Below are 24,172 nucleotides of genomic sequence, written 5' to 3'. Positions count from 1 at the left end.
TCTTGAACTACACTTGTATTGAATTTCAGGTCAGGAATCGTCTCCTTTGCGCTGTCACCGGGTAGTGGGTCAGGTATTGAGGCCTGATTCTCCTTTACAAACGTGCTCTCAAAGAAAATCCCAAGTTGGTTAGCCATATCATGTGCTGAGTGGAGTTCATCCCCACTAGCATCTCTGATTCCAGATATTGCAGCCCTAATCTTGCGCTTGGAGTTCATATAGCTGTAGAAAGCTTTTGGATTTATTATTAGCTGGGCTGCTGCTTTATTCTCATAGCATATCATGAGCTGCTGTTGCTTCTTCTCGTAAGCACCCTGCTGATGTAGTGCATGATTCAGGTTTTTTGATGTCGGGTCGCTTTCAAAAATAGACCACAGTTTTTCTTTTAGCTTCCGTGCCTTGATTAGACATGGTTTGTCCCAGACCGATCGTGATTTTATTGCACCTGCACGATTTATCCTCAATTTGACGACTGGAACAGCTTCAGCAATGGTGTTGGCATTGGCCTGAATCAGATTCCAGTGCTCTTCAATAGTCAAGTCATGATTAGCACTCCATTGCAGCGGCCCTGCTGTATCAATGGTTAGGTCTTTGTTTGCTTTTGACCAATTCTTCTTCTGTTGAGTCACATATTCATCATGGTTAGCAATTGACCACTTACTGATAATTCCCACATGGTCTGATTTTCCCAGCGGTGCGGTTATTTGAACTTCCTGAAATATGGCGGGGTATGAAGTCATAACATTGTCAAGAGTTGACGATTGCACTGTTGTTAAACCCTTCCTTCTGCGAGTTTTAACATCGTCTCCGATAACCCAACTGAGATCATGTTTTGCGAAAAAATCAAGATAACACTGTTGAATCAGGAATTTTTGATTAATTGAATTATTCGGACATTTAACTACACCTAAATCCCACACAACATCAGGAAGATTGAAATCTCCCATCATGATCAGTTCGGTATTAGGGGCTAGATTTTCAATCGCTACGGACAGATTAGATAACATTGATTGACACTTATCGATTGTTAATGAAGGGGATCGGTATATAACAAATAATGCAATATCAATACAATCAGAATTTAGCATGACACATATGCAATCAGGTACATTTATTGTTACATTGTGAGATTGGATAGAATCATGCACATATATACAAGAACCACCACCTTTCCCCGTTAATCGATCTACTCTATACAGCCTAAAGTTCGCTAATGCTACCTCTGCATCATACACATCTGCACTGAACATTGTTTCTGTAATTCCCAAAACCTTGCAGTCGCTGGATTCGGTTACAATTTGCAGTTCACTGATTTTATTCTTCAAGTCATTTGCATTCGAATAAAAAACTTTCAGAAAATGACTAGCATTGTTTCTTAGTTTAGAATTATAACTAGAGACAGCTAACCGGTCGCAACGTTGTCGGAGTTTTCCGATTCCGTACCACCTGTCAATAGTCCCTTGAAATCACTGTTCTTCGTCCGCTCCCGTCTCCTTTGCCGCGCCTCGTAGTTCGCCCTTCTTTCAGCCTGGGATAAGTCTGGATTTATCCAGTAGTCCTCACCATCCTTGAAAACCTTGCAGCCATTTCCGTACTTGTGCTTGCTACGGGCAAGATCTGGTGTCGCAAGCACAACAACAAGGGGTCGTGGCTTTGTTCTTTCCTTATAAGAGCCAGACCCGAGAGGGGGACCAGCTCTGTAGCAGCGTTCTATCTGGTCGGTTGTGACATCTAGAACCGTGGCAGCTATCAGCTTGTCGGCTGCGATCCTGTCCTTTATCTCTGTTAGTGAGCTCTCAGGAACAGTAGTGATCACGACGTTCCTGATACGCTTCTCTTTGTCGAACACATCAGCTTCCTGTCGAGCTGTGGTCTGAGATACAATCTCAGACTGGCTTTCCTTAAGCGCAGAGGCTAAACTGTTCTCGAAACATTTCTTCGTCTCGCGGCCAATAATACTTTCTGTATTCTTCACAACGTCAGCAAATGTTTTTGTCATTTTGTCTGTTTTGACTATCGTGGAGACAGTTTCGGTCATAATCTCTTTTAGGTGTTCTTTAACGGCCTGCTTCACTTCTTTCTTCATATCTATACCTGATACATCGAGATCTTGCTTCCAGTTTTCCAAAACAGTCTTGACTCCACCAACAACGTCACTATAGGTCCCAATTAGCGTGTCTGCTCGGGCATTCAAGCTTTTGTTTTCCGTTTGCAACTCTCTGATTTTGAGCTGCAAATCCTTGATCTCAGCCGATACTCGCACATTCTCCTTTACAATGTAAGTGTATGATGTAGCACCCTTATCAGTGATAACAGGCAGAATACTTGACTTCATGAGGTTGAAAATCTTCAGCTTTGAATTATCAAACGCCTTTTGACTGTCTTCCTTCGATCTGTTGCTTTTATTTATAGTCGGGAAACTATCCAATATATCGACAATTTCATTGTAGGCCGTCTGAGCCTTGGCTATATGGTCGGGCATCAGGTTACAAGTACAAGGGGTGCAGTACTGTTAGTGTTAAAACGAAGAGAGAGAAATTTGACGCAAAATAAGAGAGAAATTTGACGCAAAATGAGTAGGTAAACCTTCTGGTTGTGATATCTTGTCGGTATGGAAGCCAGCGTCCACCCAGTTTCTGTTCCCGCTAAATTCTTATCTTCGCAGGATTTCAAGCACGCAGACCGTGTTACCAGCTTCTTATCTCCACAGAAGTCATACTGCATCTCTGTGGGATGAGGAGTTCATATTTAATAAGGGAGGAGATAGATTGGCATACTGTATTTCATTATTGAATGGCGTTTCCATGCCATAGTTAATATTATGGTAATGTAAAGTTGGATAGAGATGTTTAAAAAATATCGCCAATGCGGCACAAGGCAAACAAGTTTCAATGATCCACTGAAATTCTATTTTCTCACCCCTTCTGTATGTAGCGGTAAATATGTAACCATTTTCAAAGAATCTGCAGGAAGGCATGTTGAAGGATCCCCGCTTGTAGTTTATGTAACCGCCGAGTCCAAAAGATGGTCCGTAGCTGGAAATATTTGGCTTTTAGTAAGCGTTAGGGAAAATTATAAAGGATATAGTAAAGATATATCATATATGTAGGCATATATTACAGATATATGTAGACATATGTAGGCATACGTGGAGCGCATACCCTTAGCTAATAGACTGCGCTATAAGTGGGGTTGCTACAAATATTATCTCCTCACGAGAAGTAAAGTACAATTTGAAAGTACAATGTTACCTAGCCTTCACTCTCAAGTAAGTAGCGGTGTATCCGACCATCAACATTGAGTGAGCCAGCGGTTGTGAAGCACACAAAGCGTCGTCATATAAACCTGCCAGAGAATGTTTCAACATTAAGAGGGAAGTTTAATGTTTTATTATCATTTATTTTTAATATTACTTATAAGTTACTACTGTATAAATAACTGAGTTCAATATTATGAGTTGATATGTTTCAGGAGACATTTTAAGTCTATTCTAAAAAAAGAACCCACCTCCAGAGTACCCGAAGATTGCTTCGGAGATGTAAGACCCAAAAGCTATTGGGGATATATGCAATTTCGTCAAGAAACTCTCCTCATTCTTTCTAAGCGGCACATAATCCTGACCCCATATCTTCGTCATAGCATTGTTCCGATCGTTTCGAATGTCCATCGTAAACGCACATTCCTGATCTAAAGGAGACGTTATTGAGTTTAAAAATGATAAATTGGCATAGCAACATTCCACCTTATGGAATATTCGATCAAACAATCAGGTATTTATTAGCTTAGCTAGTAGCTGAACAAGCCAATCATTTCCTTATCAGTTATTCTCACCTGCTATGTCAACAAATGATTCTACTCATAATTTATTATAACTTCACATAGAATTTTAAACCCCCATTCAATGCCCGCTCATGATGCTTCTCCAAGCTCACACGATTGTAGACGAGGAGGAATACATTCACGCATTTAAATTTTAAAATCTAACTAGGTTCAATTCCTGCTCTCGGCACATTTCACCCCGACTTTTCACGAAATGTTCTACCTTACTGAATTCAAAATTTGAAATAGGGTTTCTAAACCCCAGACTTACAATCAGCTGTGTATGGCCACTGTTCTGCAGACATCAGGTACTGCCTCATCATAGTGAGTTTGTAGCCCTGGTTCACAGTTCCTCCAGCGCAGCCGGAGTAGGAAAACGTGCAATCAACAAAGTACTGTTCAGAAAACTTCATTTTCTCGCCCGACAACCTTGTGTTCAGAGCTTCAAACGTTCCAACCTGTTCAGCAGCTCGTGTTGTTAAAATTGTGAAGGTGATTAAGTTTATCTTTCATCAATTCGTTTAGTTTATACTTTATTGTCAAGATCAGACTTTAATGTCGATAGGATAATAAAGTACGTTCCACCTTAAACAATGATCATATGCTAATGATGAGGGTTGTCCAATGGTTGTAGACAGCCTCATAAACGTAAGCTTCTGCTTACGATAAGAAAATAAATAAGCTTAACTACGAAAATCGTCGTACAACCGAAGGAAAATATGATGACGGACTGATATATTTTAAACAAAAAAAGTCATGGCGGGACGATCAGTGAATGCTGGGAAAAACAGATGAGAGACAATAGACGTGCTCACTACTCACATTGGGAAAACTCCAGCACGACCCACACGACGCCTGGTCGCCTGGAGTTGAAAGAGTCACTCCTTCCTCCCAAAACGTTAACTCCTCCGGTAACCCATAATCTCGCTTGCTTCTCGCAAGTCTCCTCGTGACGGGGTGATTTTCAACCTCCTCATCAGTGAACAGCGGTTCCGAGAAGTTTAGACTGTTTTCCATGAGAGGCTTGACAATCGTGTCGTACTCAAAGTCGTTCTGAGAGGAGGTGTGTTTGAGTGATAAAATGAAAAGGTTGAGTTTCAAGCGCAGAGATTAATCCCTTGTGTTAGTCCTCATCAACTAACACGCCTTGCTACTGCAAGAAGAGACGACGGGTGGGGTGCCTAGTCTGAGCACGGCTTTCACAGCCCCACCCGCTTTGGGGTGGCTAGCCAGCAAGCTGCAGGGATCACTCACTCCATCCCCCCTGTTGTTTCTGGACCCACTAGCAACCTCAGAGTGACCTCCACGTTGGTAGGGGATGGTAACTGCCCCTCATTGTCCGGCAGGCTAAACGTCGTCTGGCTGGATCAGATCAAATACCAGCACATACCTAGCCTCTCTCCACTCCACCTCACTCACACAGGAGCCCGGCAAGCTCCTTTCCGCTACGGACAGTAGAATATCAAAACGACCCAGCCATGGACAAATGGTACCTAAAACCCACAAATATGCCAAAACAGTACAATAGCTCGTCACATAAACAGAGAGAACGGCAAAAGGGGTCTACTGAAAACACGGAACGCGCGGACAAAGACATACATAGTAAAGAAAGCCACAAATTTATCACCAAACTGGTGCGCGCGCGACCAAACAAATCACGGCAAAACAACAAACATCAAGCACAGTAAATATCGAGAAACACCTAGCGGAGCTGTTAGCCAGATAACAGTGGAAGTGGTAGTTTCTCGCATTATCAAACCCAATTTTCCGGGAGGCTGTTTCGACAGTTGACTTTCTATGGACTCAGAAAGTCCCCCGATGACGGAACATATGGCAGATACTCTTAGGGGTATCGCCGTTCCACCGGGTCATAACAGCAATGTTATGTCCATTTGGTTCGTGCCGGCTCAGCGAGTCCCCATCCCAGCCGAGCTTTCGGTACACCTCCGCAACCAAAGGAGCTCCAAGAGACGTTAGCCACAAGGCGGACGTAGCCTCCCCGCAAACCCGGGGGTTTGCGGTGAGCGCCCATCGACAAAAAAAAAAAAAAAAAAAAAAAAAGCGCAGAGATTAATTAATAGAGATAAAATTTACAAGAACCATGAACAACAGAAAAGAAGTTCAGGATTTACTTACAAGAACCGTGAACAAGAGAAAAGAAGTTGAAGATTTAATTACAAGAACCGTGAATTTGTTGAGACTCTCCAGAAAAACCTCGCTCGTTGTTTCTTCCACTGATTTCTTCATTTTCACAAATCTGTTCCACCGCTCACTGAACAATTTAATGTTTTCGGGTTCAAAATGACAAAAGAAACTACTTATGCAAGCCTGTAAAAATATGTTCAATACTGATCAAGACGGAGCAGTTCATATTTCTTTTAATTTTCAGCAAATTATTTGCTAACACTATCAAGCATTTTGAAAAAACTTCCTATCTCCGTACATGCATATATCAAGCATGTAAATAGTAACTCACAGTCTGTCTTTGTCGTGGGTCGGGTTGATTTGCCATCGTTTGAGGGTGTTTCGAAAGAGCTTGGTGGCAGGGAGAGTAATCGAGGCCAGGACGCAGGGTACGAGTACCAGCAAACACAGCAGTGGTTTTGTCATGAGCCTGGTAAAATCTATTAAACAATAAAATATTTTTAATAATTGGTGATTACACCGCTCAACTCTATGACCTAAGACGCAAGTATTTCGAGACTCAAATTGCTAGTCCCATCCCCACAACTTGGCGTCGGACACTGAAAACAAAGAACCAAGACATCCTTCCCAGACAATTTCTGAGTCGTAACCTTAGTTTTTTTCTTCATAACCGTAACCTAAACTATGACGCAGCAGGTACAGGGACCGACTCTTGACTGCTAGTTTGGTTTTGAAAGGACAGGTAACTAACGGGGCAAGGAATACGCGTGCCTGGAAGCTTTTGCACGCACCGAAACGCTAGTTCAGTTAAGTTTTTGGAGACAAGGCTCAGATTAGGACTAGAAGAAAAATTGTTAGCAGACATTAGGGGTTCAGTTCATAGTTTTTACTATAGGTTGCAGTCTTGTTGTGACAAAAAGTCTACACTATAACATGCTTTAGTTCAAGGATTTAAGATGCAGCTTCAAGGTGGATATTGGAGAGCTGGCGAGAGATTATGGCCTTTGTATCAATGGTTATAATAAGCTATAATATATAAGCTCTTAAACTATACAGTGCTAATTAAATATTTCTTTATACTTCATTCTCAAATTAAATTTTAAAAATTCAAAAATATGCATTCATTTTATTAAAACTTTCTCACACATACTTTACTCACAGGACAAGACTTGGAAAACAGTAGCCTAGGGTAATTTAATTGAGACGTGTATTGTGTGTGACCAGCCAGTTATAATGTTTGGAAAGTAACATTTGCGCAGTCAAAATCTTTTACACTAGACTAGTGTTGTGGTTGTCAGGTGGGTCTGCCTGACAGATTAGAAGGCAGGGTTTCCTTGACGAACATGTGTAACCCTCATGTAGGGATATTGGGGCACGGAATTTCATTATCTTGTAGAGCTCGAGGTAACTGTGGTATGTATAGAGATTTTGTATAGCTAGAATATTATTATGCTTGAATATCGGTTTGGCGGGTTTGGCGTGCTCTTTTATGAAAAATTTTTGGTCAAGTTTCTGGTGTCCTATAGGCCTAGTACGTGCACAAGTCTTAAACTTATCAAGGTACGCCAGCCTATCACCAAATAGTACTCTGAGACAGTACTTCTGAGCAGAGTAATTGATAATTATCCAATTAATTGATTATCTGACGTAAAAATAGTCTGTGCAAAAGTTTTTTTCCTAATAATATGAACACCCTCGAGTAATCTGCAACCTTTTATGATGTTCACAACCAAAGATATTCGATAAACAAGAAAGGTGGCAAAAGTGGTAAAGTGGCAAAAAGTGGCCTTACGACACGTGAAAAAGTTTTGAAAAGTTGGTCAGCCATAAAGGGCACCTAATGGGACTCAAAAACGTCAAAAGTCCTTTGTAAGTTTCTTGTGTCGGCAAATCGATTTTTTCGGACGGACCTGTCTGTACTATTTGTTGATGATGATACATGAGTTTCATTTACCGAAAATCGATCTGGCGGTGTTGTGACATTTGAAAGTCAAACTTATCAATTAAAATGAAGACTAAAGAGAGGCGAAGAGGGAAGAATAATAGATGTGGATACTGGCGGGGAGGTGATTTTGGGAAACAAAGTTGTGGCGAAGATGTTGCCTTATCTGAGCGACATCGCATTCGTGTGTGCCCAACTTGTCAATTTGAACCCTGTTTTGTTAAGGGAGGTGGACAGTGATTTTTTTTAAATGACCAGGACTACTTAAATAAATAAAAAATTATGTTATTATTCTGTTCCTGACTGGACCACAGTCAGTTGGAGGAGAAACCTTGACACACTATCAAGATTGTTTGACTATCGGAAACAACCCCCCCCCCCCCCCCCCAACAGTTTGTATTGTACATGGGCAGTGGGCACGGCTACATTGTTATGATCACGGTTCACACAATTTCTAGTTCTGTATGACGTAATCATGGCGTGTGTAACGAGGTGCTGTGAGGTTCTTGTAAGTGTACTTATTCAATGAAACCAGGTAATGAATGAGGAACAACTTACAATGAACTGTATTACATAGAATAACCTAAAGGGGGATGTCGTTAGATAACAGCATATAAAATAGGCTGACATCACATCTTCAAAAGTTGCAAAACCTAATTCTATATATGAAAATTTCAAACCCAGTTACAATCGTATAAGGTTAACAATGTTCAATAAATTTAAAAGAATTAATAAATAGAATCAGAATGTTTGGGTCAATTTCAAATACCCCAAAGATATCGAAAAAATAAAATAATTTTAAAATATGTTGATAAATCTCTCAAAAACGAAAGTGTTCTCATACATTCTCGAAAACGTGTTCAATAAATACCATATCAAAATAGGTCAAGAACAATCATAAATAATTCAATAACTCCCCTAAAAACCATATAAATCTGGCGGTACAAACAGGTTTAGAAAACTATCAATGTATCAACTAATAACATTAAACACTATTGATTACAGTCATAATAAAAAGTGTTTATAAATTCAAAAGTCTATTCGATCTGGTCAATGAGTCTATTACCTATTACAGCTTTAGAGACTCTGCCTGAGCGTGTAGCATTAGATGAAGTAGGTATAACCTCTGCAGTAGCGACCTCTTCCGTAGTTTCGGTACTCTCCTCAGTAGCGATATCCGTCTCATTAATGGTATCCTCAGGATCCCTTAGGCAATCCTCTATTGCTTCAGGGCTTTCCGACAGAACGTGTTCCCTAAATCTCCGCATATCAAGGGTGTCTATTAGTGTCTTATCCAAAAGGTTTTCCACCGGCGATGTAGGTGTAGTAGATATCAGTAGTGTAGGATCCGGAGCCTTCATGGTACTGATAGTGGGTAACGATGGCATGATGATCTCATGGAGTCTTGGTGTGTTTGTTGATTCCACCTCTTCAGTATCTGTTGATGTTCTGCTTGCAACAGGTTCTTTTCTGGTGCCTGCGTCCATCATCAGGTTACTGTGATAAATTCTATGTTTACCCTTCGAATCAGTGATTTCCCAGTTGACATCGCTGAGTTTCCTAACGATATGGAATGGTCCATCAACCCATTTAGGCGAGATCTTTTTATGTTTACCATGTGTACGCTTTATTAGCACTCGGTCTCCTTGCTTCCACTCCTTACTCTCCTTTGGCGGCCAAATTAATTTGGCCGCCAAATTTTTTTAAAGGCCTAACTTAAAATTTCAATACAAAACTTAAGGTCGAAATGCGATTCTACGTTGATTCTGAAAATTTCATGTAAAAATATTGAAACCCTATTGAGTTCTATTGTTTTGAGCGAAATCAGTTTTGCAAATATCGCGAACTGAGATATGGACGATTTTGTTCATTTTTTGTGATTACAGTTTTAATACTTTCAACACTACTATATAACAAATAATTTTAGGTCCCAATGTCAAAGCGATAGAAGAGACTATGACGTGACCGTTTGTATCCTAAGCAACGCATCTACTTCCTGGGCTACAGTATTGACTTCGCCATTTTCTCCTCCCTCACCGCCATTTTCTCCTCCCTCTTCCTCACATCACTATGGATCTGAATTCTGTTACCAATGTTTTAAACTCGTTTTCATTAAATGAGCTGAAAGCTCTCAAGGCCAGTGTTGAGAATGTCATGAAACTTAAGAGAAATTCTGTTAAATGCGAGGACTTCTTGGAGTTGCATTCAGATTTTGTTCAGAACAAGAGTGTTCAACATGGCACGTTGATGTCTGAACTTGAAACACTTATGGCCAAGCAAACTGCTGTGAAAACTGCCACAAAGTGGCTCACTTCGACTGGAGAAGAATATGTATGGTCTTCCTCAAATGGACACACCACGACTAAGGAGCCAATCGATATTTTAAATTATCCTGGGATATCAGAGCTTATGCATGATATCAACTCCAAGTTTGGCTGCAAGCTAAACTCATGCCTAGCAAGCATGTACAAGTCTGGTTCTTGTGCAACTAGGTACCACAACGACGACGAGGTGTCTCTTGACCAGTCGCAAGGTATTTATGTAGTTTCATTTGGAGCTGAGAGGACCATCGACATAATTCCAGAAAATGGGGATAAGCGATGTAACAGTAAATGCTATATCACCCCAAAGGACTGTAGTTTGTATATTATGAAACCGGGGTGTCAGGAATATTGTCTTCACAAGGTTCGTGCAGAGAGCTCAGTTAAGGGGACTCGGTATAGCTTATCTTTTCGCTGCCAGATACCAAAGACAGATACAAATGTAGTCAAGGAGCAGATTGCCCGCACTACAATTCCTATGCCGCCCACCACCACCTCAACACCAACCCTTTACTACCGAAATACTCCAAGAAAACCGAAGAGCAGGAAAACCACTGTCCTGTTTGGTACGTCAATGACAAAATTCGTACGGACAAATAAGTTGGGATTCCGGGGAAGGAAAGTAATCAATGTGTCTCAAAGTGGTGCAAAAATTAGAGACATCACTGAAAACATTCATAATTTTCATAAAACTCATGCAGCTGCAGAAGCTGACGATATTGAAAAAATTATATTGAGTGTTGGTACAAATGACATTAAACATTCTAAGTATGGGGTTCAGTTCCTTAGGAAGTATCTTACTGAATTAATTGACACCACTAAGCAGTTATTTCCCGCTGCAATTATCTTACTATATATAAAGCGAGACGATATATATATATTTATTTATCCGTGCCATTTTACTGACACCACGGCATCAACTTTAACGCAAATTTCCGCCAAAACCGTAAAAGATATACAACTGAAACTTTTTTGACTGGTTCAAATGCTTTAATGGCCTCCAAATCAGTATGAAAAAATAAAAAATTGGCCAAGAAATAGGAGTTTTAGAGCCCAAAATTTGGTACCCCAAGTGGTGTCAAAAACGCTAATTAAATAGGTAATAATTATTTTAGTCTCTTGAGCCTTGACACCACTTTACGGTTAGACGGGTTCTTGCTAGTAATTATCCAATGTTGTCTTCCTATTAAATGTTTATATTCCTACATAGCAAAGAATGTTCTAGATTTTAATAATCTACTTAAAGACTTATGCCTAAATAATAATTGCGTGTTCTTAGACTGTTTCTCAGTCTTTTTAACTCGAGACTTTAGATCATGTAATGAACTTCTATACCATGATTGGCTTCATCTCAACATGAGAGGAGTAGGTTTACTGTCCACTTGGCTTAAGTTTGTTGTAAACGAACACAGTTTTGACAGGGTTGTAAATAATCTTCTGGGAATTTAAATCTTTGATCTTTTCTTCCATTTAATATTTTGATTATGACGTTGCGCCTAAAATTAAAACTCAAACAAATCTCTGATTTAATCTTTTTCTCAATTTTATGCCTCCCATTTCAGGTACATTCGGTCACTGTCCATTTTCCAATATGTTAGACAATGAATCGTTTAAACTTAGAATAGGTCTTTTTGCATGCAAAAGGCCTCGTACACAGTCAAGAAATGCACTTATACATATCAACACGTTTATACCTAACAAAATTTACACATTTAAGTCTCCATACACCCCACACATCAACTACAATTATCATAATCATATGTTTCTCTTCTATTCTCTCATCATGACTTACTTTCTCCCAATTCTTCTCTCCATGGTTAGGTCCATGAACACCGTATTCCCCCTAGATTCTAATATTCATTCCTCTCTACTCCTTGACAGCCCACGTTATCTTATACCATTTCTTGCTTGCTCCCACATCAAACTTTTCTTTGTAATTATCTCCTCATGGTTTATAAGAAATGTTCTTCTCCCTGGTAAGATGAATAGAGTCAAGTATTCCAGCCGCCTCAGGCGTCTAGTCTCTTTATTCATTCTTTGGGTTTTCTCTCTTAACTTTCTTTTGATAACTCTTGTTAATCCTTCTATGCTTAATCCAGGTCCCAACTCCCTATCTGTACTCTACCAAAATGTCCAAGGTCTCATTCCTTTCAGTAACCTAAGCTCCTCCCATCCCCTTTTTGATGGTAATAAGATTTCCGAACTTCAATCCTTTGCTAACATAGAGCAGCCTGACATAATTGCCCTAAATGAGACTTGGCTCAAAAAATCTATTTCTAGCAACGAAATCTTTCCTTCTTCTCAATATGAAATCTTCCGCAATGACCGCACGAGAAAGACTCATCCTCAAGATCCTAATAACCCTAAAAAGTTTAGGGAAAATGGAGGTGGTGTTCTTTTGGCTGTTCGGTCTGATCTCGACGCCACTACAACCCGACTACCAGTTAGCCTAGGTGCAGAAATGCTTGCCGTTAAAATTTCTTTTCCTAACAAAGAGAGTATTGTAATCTGTACTTGTTATAGAGTAGGAACTCTTGGGTTACCTAATCATGATGTCATAGTTAGTTATATTCGCAAGCTAGTTTCCAAAAAGAATCCCCCTAAAATCTATGTTATTGGTGATTTTAATCTCCCCCATACAGACTGGCTATCTTCATCCAGTACCGTACCTATTGAGCAATCCTTCATAGATTCTTTCAGTGATCTTTCTCTCTCCCAGTTGATCACATCACCCACCCATAAAAGTGGTAATACATTAGACATTCTTCTCAGTAATTATGATAACACAATCGATAACTTGAATGTCTGTGATCCTCATTCCGTGTGCAAATCTGATCATTTTCCTGTCACTTTTTCAATTAAAAGCTCCTTTTCCCGTAAGAAAACTCCTAAACGTAAAATCTATAATTTTAAGAAAGCAAACTGGGACATGATTAATCGTGAATTATGCTCGATTAATTGGCAAGTCCTAGAATGCCTAGATCCTGATTCGTCTTGGAAGTTAGTTAAAGACTGCATTATGAATTTAGTTGATATACATATTCCTAAAGTAGTTATTAAATCAGAGTTCCAACCCCCGTGGTTCGATAGTGAACTTTTTTCTTCATGCCGTAAAAAAGATAGACTCAGAGCTAAATTTAAAATTTCTGGTTCTATTTCTGATGAGTTAAAGTTTGTTACTAGCCGTAAAGATTTTAAGAGGCTCTCATCAGCCAAAATAAGAGATAATCTTTTTAATAGTGATGATCCAGCGCTTATAACTAAGAAGTTTTGGTCACATGTTAAGTATAAATCTAACTCCTGCCGTATTCCTAATTGTGTTAGTTATTCTGGACAGCTTCGGTTCAATCCCAAAGATCAAGCTGAACTTTTCAATTCTTTCTTTTATAACCAGTTTTCGGATCCTTCACTTTATGACACTGACATCTCCTATGTCAATGATGTTGATTTTGATATTGACTTCGATCATCGGGATGTTCGTAAGCTTCTTTCAAATATTAATTCAAATAAAGCCCAGGGACCAGATGGCATACACGGTAAAATTCTAAAAAATTGTTCCGTAGGTTTAGCTTACCCTCTAACATGCATTTTTCGTGGATCCTACAACAGCGGCTACATTCCACAAGAATGGAAACTTGCAAATGTTGTCCCAATATTTAAGAAAGGTAAGAAAAGTGAGGGTGAAAACTATAGACCAATATCCCTTACTTGTTTAGTCATGAAAGTTTTTGAGCGCATTGTTAAACGTAAACTGCTTTCTTTGACAAGTACCCTTCTTGATCCCAGGCAGCATGGTTTTCTAGAGCACAAGTCATGCACAACCAATATGGTTGATTTTTGTGATAGCCTGGCATTGTCTCTTAACGAAAACATTATCAATCATGTTGTGTATTTTGATTTTGCTAAGGCATTTGATTCTGTAAATCATGATATCCTTCTTCATAAGCTAAAGACCTTATATAACATTGATGGTACACTTCTCAAATTTCTTACCAATTACCTTCAAGGCCGTTACCAAAGAGTGGTTATTGGTAATGAGATGTCATCTACCCTCTCAGTTAATTCTGGTGTCCCCCAGGGCTCTATCCTTGGTCCCTTACTTTTTGTATTGTTTATCAATGATATTCCTCTTGGCCTTTCGGCTAATACTGATATTGTTTTGTATGCCGATGATACAAAAATCTGGCGTAAAATACATTCATCTTCTGATAATACCAATTTACAAATGGATATAGACTATCTCTCTGACTGGGCACTTAGAAACAAAATGCGATTTCATCCAGCAAAATGTAAAGTGCTTATTGTTTCAGGAAAACCATCTTTATCTCCTCCATTCGCATATAATCTTGATGGCTCTCCTCTTGTGTATGTAGAGTTAGAAAAAGATCTTGGAGTCGATGTTACTCCTAAGCTCAGTTGGAATAGTCAGTGCGACAGAATTTATACTAAGGCCTGCCAACAACTTGGTATGGTCAGAAGAGATGGCCATATTGTCATTGATCAGAAACGTCGCCGGGCGCTTTACCTCTCCCTGGTTCGTAGCCAATTCGAAAATTGTTCCATAATCTGGCGCCCTTGTAATAAATCACTTAGTGATAAATTAGAAAGTCTCCAAAAGAGAGCTATTAAATGGATTCTGTCTGAAGAGGGCCGCAGTTATCCACCTGAGCAATATGTCAAAAAGTGCAAGCTTGTCGACATTCTCCCTTTGTCTCAAAAGTTTGACTTGAATGATCTTATTTTTTTCCACAAAGTTCTGAACAATTTAATTCCTGTATGGCTGCCTCACTATCTCACTTTATATCAGGGCACTTCTCGACTAAGACGTTGCCACCTCGACAGTCTGTCTATTGTGTCATCAATTTTACCTAAGTTAAGTCAGAATTCACACACCTTATGTACCTCAAATAGCCCACTGGCAAAATCATTTTTCTACAGAACTCATATACTGTGGAATGGACTCCCTTTACAGGTAAGACAGATTGTGTCTACAAGTGTTTTCAAAGCTGAGGTCACTAAGCATCTATGGAAATGTTTATTGGATAGTGAAACAACAGCCTAGCCTAGTCTCTTTGCTCCCCATATTATTATTATTTTTGTTTTATTAATTTTTTTATCTACCTTCCTATACTTTCAACATCATATCACACTTCACCCGCACACCTCACACATTAATGACCATATCAGACCTGTATCTAATGTATCTGGAATTTGACGTATTGAAATACCATTTTTGACTATATATCCACAGTTATTCACCATGGATTTGTTTGTTATTAAATAGTTTTTCATAAATTTTTGGATTTAGATTAATTCGATGTAATGGGTCCAAGTTACTGCGGACATAGTTCACTATGTGTTTACCGTGTTTGGGTGCCCATCATATTTTACAGATGGGGGCGATATTTTGAACGATTCTATTTTATATTCATCTATTGCTGTACTCTGTAAAATTTGAAAAGTATTTAATAAAAAAAAAAATTTGAACACAGAATCCACTGTTAGGTAGATACTGAGCTGATAATCATAGAGAATGTGTAGTATAAGCTTACCTTTCATATAAAGTTGGTTTCATTCAAAAATATTGATATTTGACCAATTTATGGGCCAAAATCGATCAAATTTGGTACGTATGCCCAAATATGGTCATATGGTTTTTGGCTCATAACTCATTCATTTTTTGCCCAATCTTGATGAAAATTCATATACTTGTTCAGGGGACCACTAGCTACAAGTAGAGCACATAAAATCTGGGTTTTGGGCATGTTCGGGGTATTTGGCTAAATTGGGCCTAATTTGGACCAAATATGGGCGTGGCTGCCCCACGGGCACCGTTTGGCGGTTGGGGTCGGGGACCCCCTCAAAAGTTCGGTCACCAGTCTTAATTTGTTGGTCAACTGCTATCTCGAAACCAAGTTTCACAAAAAAATCAGGGTGAACCACCCCCCCCCCCCCCCCCCCCTTAACACTGTGAAAGCTTCCTCTTGAGTTGCACCCCACTCGAATTGCACTTTCTCTGAAACAAGGGAGGTTAATGGTTTAGCTAGTGTGGAATAATTCTTGATGAATCTTCTGTTGAAATTAGCTAACCCCAGAAATCGTTGGATTTCTTTCTTGTTTTTAGGTTTAGGGAACTGCTTGACTTTATCTATATTAGCTTCAGAAGGACCCACACTAACTCCGTCAATAACAAATCCCAAGAAGTCAATCTTAGTGTAGCCAAATTCGCATTTGTCAACTCTGAGTGACATGTTCATTTTCCTCAATTCATTCATGACGATCTTAAGCATACTCACATGATCTTCCAGATTCCTGGAGAATAGTATCAGGTTGTCATAGTAATCGTCCAATCCAGAACCATTTTGAGTCTGCTCCTTAGTCATGTTCTTCTTAGCACTCTTCACAATAGCATCCATATTCCTCTGAAAAGTAGGACCTGAGTTTTTGAGTCCAAATGCCATTCTTAAACATTGGTATTTACCACGCGGCACGCTAAATGCTGTTTTATGTCTATCTTCTTCAGCGATAGGCACACACCAGTAACCAGCCGCAAGGTCAAGTTGCGTAAAGTATTTTGCGCCTTGGCATTTGTCTATAAGCTCGTCTATGTTAGGTAAAGGATACGAGTCTTTAATAGTGCCCTTATTTAATGAACGATAATCAATTACAAAGCGTTTATCCCCATCTTTTTTATCAACTATGATTACATTGCTGTTGTATGGCGATGCAGACGGTTCAATGATCCCATTCTCTAACATTTCGTCAATTTGGCGGTTGATGTGTCCCATCCATTTTTCAGGGACTCTCCTGGGCTTATCAAAGCTAACTCTATTAGTTTCGCTTACAATATAGTGTTGAGGACCCTTGTATTTGCGAGGGGCTTTGGGGTTAGATGCAAAAACATTTTTGAATTCATCTACCACATTTTTAAGATTACCTACTTCTTCATTAGAAAGCTCAGGGTTGATGTTGTATGTAGGTTGTTTGTCCTCGCTGAGTAGGCAGTATACCCACTGTTCGCCCAGCTTAACGCGACCCTTTTCCCAATCAAATCCGGTCTTCCCAAACTTCTGCATAAAGTCCGTACCAAGGATAACCAAGTCCGGCTGGGCGGGTAAGAATGTAGGTTTCATCCAGTGAGTCTGGGTCCATCCCGAGTGAAACATCACATCACACTGCACTGGGTCCCCTGTTTTCTGCTTACCACCAATCCCATTAATAGAGCCCCCATCTTTAATTTTATCTTCTAGTTCAGGAAGCAATTCAGCACTGATGAGAGATGTGTTTGCTCCACTATCCAGGAGTATTCTCGCTGCAACTATTTTACCATTGTACTGAATCTGTCCGTCTAGTCATAAGTTTGCTCTTCTCCCATTGTCTTTCTGCTGCGGACGTTGTTTGTTTCCTCTAGACTGCCCCTCTGGGTGTCCCATTGAGCTTGAGGATCCTCTCGAGTATCCTCCTGATCCTGAGTATCCTCCTGAGTATCCTCCTGACTTCTTCTTCTCACATTCATGAGTACTGTGACCCAGCTTACCACATGCCTTGCATTTACGTTTAAAACATTGAGTGGCAATGTGACCTTGCCTGTCACATGTATAGCATCTTCTTGTGCTTCTTTGCCTGTTCTCTGTTCCATAATACACCTCTTCAGTTTCATCCCATTCTCTTTCCTCTGTCCAGTTCTCTTCATGCTGGTCTAACAGGTAGTGCTTAATGGAGTCCAATTCACCTTTCAAGGCATCTAACTCTCCGGTGTAGTCTGTAGGTCTCTGATTCTCTTCCAAATCTGCTGCGAAGACGAAACCGTCCTCTTTCTCTTGCTTTATGTTAATCTGCAACTCCTGCTTAGTATGGTTTTGGGTTTTGTCTAGCTGTGGCTGTAGCAACGCAAACATTTCCAGTAATTCCGCATCCGTCATATCCGCTTTTATCTTTGCCTTGTTATCTTCATGAAACTTAACTCCTGAGGGTATGAGACTTAAGAATCTCAGCAGTACAACATCATTTGAAAATACTGCTTCTTTCCCTAATTTCTTCAAGATGAAGAATGTAGTCTTGAGCTCCCCAGTAACAGGACAATCAAAGAACTTTTGAGCCGCTAGAACCCGTGATGGTTTACCATCCACAAGCTCGCTCAACCTTTTGAGTGCTTTATCTAGATCATCATCAGTATTTTCTTCTACAACCAGTAATGCGATCTCCACTTCTCCTTCATTTCTGCAAACGTAAACCGGAAGAGAGTCAATTTTCTGTTTCTCTGATGCAAATAGTGCCGTTGCTCGCTTAAACAGTCTTCCCCAATCTTGAATAGACTGACCCGGCATCAGCGCTGGAATAACGTTGACTGGTGCCATATCTCAACACTTCTATAGGATAGATGTTACAAAATAATTTGAGGTTATTATGTGAGGTTCTTGTAAGTGTACTTATTCAATGAAACCAGGTAATGAATGAGGAACAACTTACAATGAACTGTATTACATAGAATAACCTAAAGGGGGATGTCGTTAGATAACAGCATATAAAATAGGCTGACAGTGCTGTCTGCAGATAGGAGCACCTTGAAATTGCCAAGCTGTGGTAGAGATAAAAATGTGAACAAAGGGTCAAATACAGATAAGAAAGGTAAACATAAGATATAATGTCCCTCTGCTCACTCTTCCTGTTTGTGATTGGACAGATCAGCGTCACGTGACAGAACACCTCTATTACAATTGGTCGGGATCATGGAGCACATCAGGGCTGCCCGTCGTCCGAATAAATATAATTCAGTTGTTATTATGATTGTTATATTATGGTGTTGGTTACCTACCTTTATTGTGTTTCTTTTGACTTTTGCTATATCGTGCTCTGCTCTGAAAATTGTGATAGAACCTGTTCGAGTTGTTAACGAGACGATCTCCTTGTTCTTTCGTTGCAGAATCAACATGTTCTTTGTTTGAGTAACACAACAATTTTGAGGAATAAGGAAGCGTTATTGGGCTGTAAAACCAACTTAAATCGATTTCTCGTGCAACGTTGTACAGGTGAGGAACAGTCACCAAAATGAGTTGCTTACCTGCTGTGTTTTGTCGTACTCTGCTCTTCGCTCAAGTTCGATCAGTTAAGGTGAGGATTGCCTCGATCTTTCGGTTTCAGCCCTAGGTCAAGAGCTGTAGAACCGAAGGATCAAAATATATGTTGCTTGTTGCTCGCATTCTAAACTATAAAACATCGATTTTGAGGGATAAGGAAGTGTCTCTAGGTTCTGAAACCTAGCTAAATCGATTTTTCGTGCAATTTTAGGTTAGAAACGGTCATCAAAATGAGTTAATAAGAAGGTCGATTTCTCGGTTATTTTTGAGCTTTCGTTCAGAAAATAATTCGGGGCCCTCAAAGGGGGGTAACAAGAAAGCGTTACAAGTGTTACAAGCCTTCTATAATACAAAATATGTATCACCTCCTTTTTTTGTCGGCCGGGTGGTATAGTGGTATTTCACTCGCCTCCCAAGCGGAAGACCGGGGTTCAAACCCCGTCTGAGGCAGGCAGGCCAGGTCACCAAGCTGTGATTGGTACAGGATTTATCCTGGTAATTATGCTCGGAGGATATCAGTGACGCGATTCCCACTACAGTGTAAGCTGCAGTGTAGCTGTAATAGTCTACCGCCATTCGGAATGAGTGTGAACTTGCTTACCAGGCAATCATGATTTCCGCTTGGTACTCATCAGGTCTCTAAGAAAGCCAACAGTGTGCTGATATGCACTGTCATATGTACTTCCAAGAAGCAGCACACGGCCCATTTCGGACTTGCACGAGTTATAATTATTATATTATCACCTCCTCAGCCTGCCGAACATGTGCTCGACCTAAAATGTAAACAAACAATGATCACCTCCTCAGCCTGCCGAACATGTGCTCACTATTAATGTAAACAAACAATTAAATGATCACCTCCCCGCCAGTATCCACATCTATTATTAACCGATATATAGCATCCGGTGGACGGGCTTTCTGCTATAAAGTAAAACGAAGCACTAACTGGGCCAGCTATTCTGGAATTTGTTATCGAAATATCAATAAATATGCATCCTTAAATTACATCGATGATACATTTCAGCGTCCTCGGCGAGTATCTATAAAGCACTGAACAAATTTAGGTAGAAATAACATCGCCTATACTTACACCACGCATGATTAATTTTCCATCGCATTAATTTTCTCTCGCATCTCACTGAGCTTATTCATAAATATGAGAAATACTGGATAACTAAAAAAAGTGACCAAAGACAAAAGCACATTACAAATTCCTAATCGTGGTGCTACTGTTCATAGGAGTGTACTGGTGCTCTACTGTTCATGATGTACTATCCTATGAACAGTAGAGCACCATTGAACTCTTATGAACAGCAGAGCACCAGTACAATTCAGAATAAAACAAATATAAAACAAATATTATATTAAAATCTCTTTATTCAACAATATTAAATCATTATAGGGACCTAATTTGTGACCTGATCGTTATGTTAGGGCAATTCTGTTAGCTGATGCTGACAGGCACCGCATGGGGCAGAGACTTAAGACCATTACGCTGGAGGCTCACAATGACCCTTTTTGAACCCCATGGCAGTGCTAGTTTTATTGTGGTACAAATTGTAAAGCGAAGTTATGAAAACGATCAGGTCAATCCTGTTTTACACTATGAAATGAAATGAAATGAAATAATGTGCTTGTATACGGATACCGCCCATATGGTTAGCAACTGACACAAGTGTCAGGTACTAACCATGTCAGAGCTGTTCTAAAGGGTGAGGTGAAAATATCCAGCAACAAACAACTAAATCATCTCAAAAACAAATCTGTTCAGGAAAATTAAAACTATAAATATATCATATGGTAATCATAGGAAGATTTATTGATATATACCACACTACGATTAACAATAAACCACCAGAAAACACTTCAAAAGTAACATAATATACTTATAGGAATCATAGGAAGGTTTATTAATATATTAATACACTTTGCACTAATAAATAAAGGTACACCCTCCAACAAATCATAAGAACAAAGAAAAAACAGCACTAATCACATACGGTCATATAAATAATGTTTAAGGCTACTTTTGAAACTGTCTTCGTTGCGTAGTGATCGTATCTCCCAGGGAAGTGAGTTCCATGCAGTTGGTGCGTAGTTGGTGAATCGACGTTGATCAATCCTACTATTTGTAGTTTTAGGAGTCTTTAGTCTATAACAATCTCCTTCTACTTTTGATCTTGTACTAGCTGTTGTCAATGGGTTTTCAATCACTACAAGGTTCTGTATGTAGGCCGGTGCAATCCCATGCACAGCTTTATAAGTTAACAGGCAGACTTTAAAGAAAATCCTTTGGTCAAGAGGAAGGATATGTGCTCTCTTGTAGTAGGGAAGTAGGTCTTTTGATCGGTCTTTGATATTGTAGATGAACCGTATGGCACCATTGAGGGTTGATCTTAGCTTGTTTAGTCGTGTCTTTGGTAGGTTCATGTTAAGAGAATTACAGTAGTCGAGCTTTGATATTACAAGCTGTGTTGCCATCATGAGTTTCAATCCTTCATCCAGGTAGCGCCCAATCGTCCTTAGATTCATCATTGTCCAGCTGCATTTCTGTTTGACACTATTAATTTGTCTTTCCATGGTAAGAGACTTATCAAACTTTACTCCAAGACTCTTCCAGCTGTCACCTCTACATTCAGTTGGAGTGATAGTTGAGTTTCCGAACTGAACCGTCACCTCCATTTTGCAGTCTTTAAGAACTTTTGATTTGCCTAGGACAAGTAGTTCTGTCTTCGACTCATTGAGTTTCATAAAGTTTCCAACCATCCAATGCTTGATTTCCGAGAGACATCTATTTAGATCCGATCTTTGACATCTGCAAGTTCGCTTGGGAAGCTTGGATGAAAAGATATGTATAACTGAGAGTCATCCGCATATAGCTGGATGTCTAGTCCAAATTTGGCAGCAATGTTCTGAAGGTCTTTAATGTAGAGTATGAACAAGATGGGCCCTAGAAGGGATCCCTGAGGGACTCCAAAGAGGAGTTCAAGCAGAGACGAGATAGTATCGCCTATCTTTACACAGAAATATCTGCTCTCAAGGTATGATCTCATCCATCAAAGAGGTATAATTTCGCTATATTTTGTAATAATAAATGTATTTTATTTTTGTTTGCTAAAATAAGTGAGGACTTACATGACGTTGCTGCAAAACTTATTTCATCAAACTTCATTAATCATAACATCAGGCTGCTGAAATTCAGAGTGAGCAGATGGTTCTTGACCGATTTTCTAAAGCTGAGACCCTGGGAGTTCCTGTATTGTATCACATGGACAATAATAATGCTATAAATCGTTCACCTTGAAGCGCAAACTAAAGGAAGCTACAAGGAAAAGAAAGCGCGAAGAAGGTCAGTAGCAATTTAACAAGGATTCCCTCAATCTGGTCCTATTCGGATTTCGGGATCAGTGACCAACAAGTTTCAGATTGTAATTTGTTGATTATTTATTCTAAAAATGCTATATCGTGCTAAACATTAACATTGTACCTACTTCAGAGAGCTTAGTTATTCCTATGGGTTTAGCTTCTGGGAGCGATCAACCTGAAAGTACCCATACCCCCGCAACACGGAGTCGGATTTCCTCTTCTCGTAATGAGAAAAGTGAGTTTTATTTATATTAAGATTTATTTAGGATTTTTTAAATTAAACTAACGCCACGCTATGGGGCACGACATTTTTCACAACATGAACACTGACTTCGCTGTATTATATGTAAGCGTAAGGTAGAATGTTTATGTTCACAGTTGTTTTTTCTGCAGGTTCTGTGGTTCTAACGGACCGGGAAAGAGGTCGCAAAATAAAGTGTATAAATTGAGTCCAAGGGAAATTCATAGGAGATAAGAAGTGGACAAGTTTAAATTGAGTGAACAACCCCGTGTTGAACTGTTTCTGGATGCTGTCAAATTTTTCAACGATGATCGGGGCACACGGCTTGCTGATATAGACTCTGTCGAATCTTAGCTTGCAGCAGATATTTACTCCCATCATTTATGTATGCAACAGTATCTTAAAAAATACGAGCGTGAAACATTCACCTGCGAAATTTGTCAGAGGAGCGCATGCTTCACGTCTTACTCTTTAAACTATGACACAGCTCTGGAACTCCTTGAGAACGCCCGTAACAAGAGAGATATGAAACTAGTGAGCATTCTATTGTGTGCAGTTGACAATCAAATCTAAGCGATGATAAAGCCTTTCCCCAATCCCCATTCACTTAGCATGGGTTACAGAGTACCTTTGTTAATCCACTAACTTGCCAGCCTGCTCACGTGAAACCTTGATTCCAGTGATTGATGAAATGCTTAGAGACAAGTTTGGCCTCACTCTTAGTCAACTGAGGGAACATTTGTCAGAAAAATGGCCAAGGATTTCGTTTCAGAAGCACCACATTAAATCTTTTATTTCTGAAGTTTATGGCGATAGAATTTCTTTCTGTAATCCACACAGAAAATATGAGTCGGAAGTCGTGTTTCCTTCTTCGATCAGTCCATCAGAAATTTTGCAAAAACTACAAATCCTCGATTCAGTTGCATACACTGGCGGAGTTCTACGGGAAAAGCTTTTAGAGGTTGATTTTGGGTTGACTGACGTGATATGAGATGAAACTGCTTTGAATAATGCGTATCATGAAACTAAAGTCCCGGAGATAGTAATGACTTTCATGTCGGCTCTTCTTAACATCCCGAAAACAAGACTGATGACCGAGAAATCATGATGATGGAACTTCTGATGTCGAAGATGAAGAAGATGATGACGAAATCGAAGTTGGGCAACATTTAAAGGACCACATCGTTCATGCGATCAAATACAACAACAAAATATTGAAAGTGAACAGTCTTTACCAAACGATGCACAACATGGTCCACAA

General features: G+C 39.6%; 2 protein-coding genes across 2 annotated transcripts in view; one reads left to right on the top strand and one right to left on the bottom strand.

Moving 5' to 3' along the window:
- LOC134823189 (polyunsaturated fatty acid 5-lipoxygenase-like) overlaps positions 1–24,172 on the bottom strand; it is a 1,185,970-nt gene that overhangs the window by 826,068 nt on the left and 335,730 nt on the right. The gene's annotated exons all lie outside the window — the stretch shown is intronic.
- LOC134823188 (serrate RNA effector molecule homolog A-like) overlaps positions 18,622–24,172 on the top strand; it is a 103,749-nt gene continuing 98,198 nt past the window's right edge. Inside the window, exon 1 of the mRNA XM_063834570.1 lies at positions 18,622–18,627. The gene's annotated coding sequence lies outside the window, so the exon portion shown is untranslated. The remainder of the gene's footprint in view (positions 18,628–24,172) is intronic.

This window comes from Bolinopsis microptera, chromosome 11 (genome assembly GCF_026151205.1).
Source record: "Bolinopsis microptera isolate Bmic1 chromosome 11, MBARI_Bmic_1.0, whole genome shotgun sequence".
In the NCBI taxonomy this organism is placed as follows: domain Eukaryota; kingdom Metazoa; phylum Ctenophora; class Tentaculata; order Lobata; family Bolinopsidae; genus Bolinopsis; species Bolinopsis microptera.
The sequence above is the reverse complement of the archived record's forward strand: the minus strand, read 5'-3'. Positions and strand labels throughout refer to the sequence as shown.